The sequence below is a fragment of the Trachymyrmex septentrionalis genome, unplaced genomic scaffold (genome assembly GCF_001594115.1).
Source record: "Trachymyrmex septentrionalis isolate Tsep2-gDNA-1 unplaced genomic scaffold, Tsep1.0 scaffold11, whole genome shotgun sequence".
Taxonomy (NCBI): Eukaryota; Metazoa; Arthropoda; class Insecta; order Hymenoptera; family Formicidae; genus Trachymyrmex; species Trachymyrmex septentrionalis.
The window spans coordinates 565,095-566,204 of record NW_017304228.1 but is presented as its reverse complement, the minus strand read 5'-3'; the positions used below and the strand labels follow the sequence as shown (position 1 = coordinate 566,204).

The 1,110-nt window shown below is 44.5% G+C and overlaps 1 protein-coding gene across 3 annotated transcripts in view; it reads left to right on the top strand.

Moving 5' to 3' along the window:
* Positions 1 to 429: 429 nt before the first annotated feature.
* LOC108750934 (SET and MYND domain-containing protein 4-like) overlaps positions 430 to 1,110 on the top strand; it is a 44,001-nt gene continuing 43,320 nt past the window's right edge. For 2 of the 3 annotated variants that reach the window (XM_018490828.1, XM_018490819.1), the window contains exon 1: positions 430 to 603. The gene's annotated coding sequence lies outside the window, so the exon portion shown is untranslated. Of the gene's footprint in view, positions 849 to 1,110 lie in introns of all 3 variants that reach the window. The other variant, XM_018490813.1, reaches the window with a different exon arrangement.

Sequence of the window (1,110 nt, the reverse complement as noted above, 5' to 3'; positions counted from 1 at the left end):
GGGGGGGGAGGTAGGATTTCTGCGTCGACTCAAGAGGCGACGCCGGAGTAAGACCGCACCGAACGACGTTGAAAAAAAGGAGGCGAAGTGGTGGAGGCGGAGAGATCAGACGATGTCAGGATTGAGAATGTCGTTATCGACGAGAAATTTGTCTTGGCGTTTCGCGATTACTTCGCGCTTGCGAATGAACGAAGCCAGAGGACTCTGCGATGAGATACGAGCGCCTCACGGGTCGTACACGATCAAAATAGAACGTGTCTAAAATTATTTCTCTAGCTGCTGTAGACGTAACAAGGGAGAAAGGGAGAGGAACAGTAAAAGGAGAGAAAAGCTTCTTAAACGCGTTCTATCCTTATTCCTCTCGCCGTATGTACGCACATATATTTGTCCCTTCCTTTCGTCCGCATTCTAGCGGCGTCTTCAGTCTAATACCGGTCTTTCGTCCTAATACCTCGTTCGTGTCTATAAAGTAAACCCCTCATAAAGCATCGAGCCGGTGGCGGGCGACGTGAGGAATCCCCCTGGTACTGCGGTTTTCACAGTGAATGAGAGTGGTCGAGGATTTTTAAAGTTTTACTCGCCGGGTGGACAAAGAAGAGGACGGTGGGTCGCCAGTAATCCGTTTTAGTCATTCCGTATGCACTCGGGTATTCCTCGGCCGCGCGGTGCTCCAAAACTGCGAATCGGCGAAGAGGGAAATCAAAAAGAAATCGGAATGCCAGTTCAGAATGGTTGAAGAGGAGAAGTGAAAAGTTTGAATAAAAGGCAGCATCAAACGAGCTGTTCGAGTGAACTTTATTTAAGTGTTGACGGTATCTAACGGCGGGATGATGATAATGAAAACCGATGTAATTTCGATGAGTAAAAGTTTCGATGCTACGACAAAAAAAGAAAAGTAGTGTCCATCAATTATCGCGAATATATATTCAAATTTCGATTTATAATTCGATTGAATTCTAAATACGTGCTAGGCTAACGTTGATGTTCAGCTTTGTCGTTTAGTTTTGTTCGTCAAACGTAAAGAAAAGTAATAAATCGAGAAAAAAGAATTGAAAAGAATATGATGTTTATCCGATATTTTAGCTACGACCAATTTGCGAAGGAGGACTA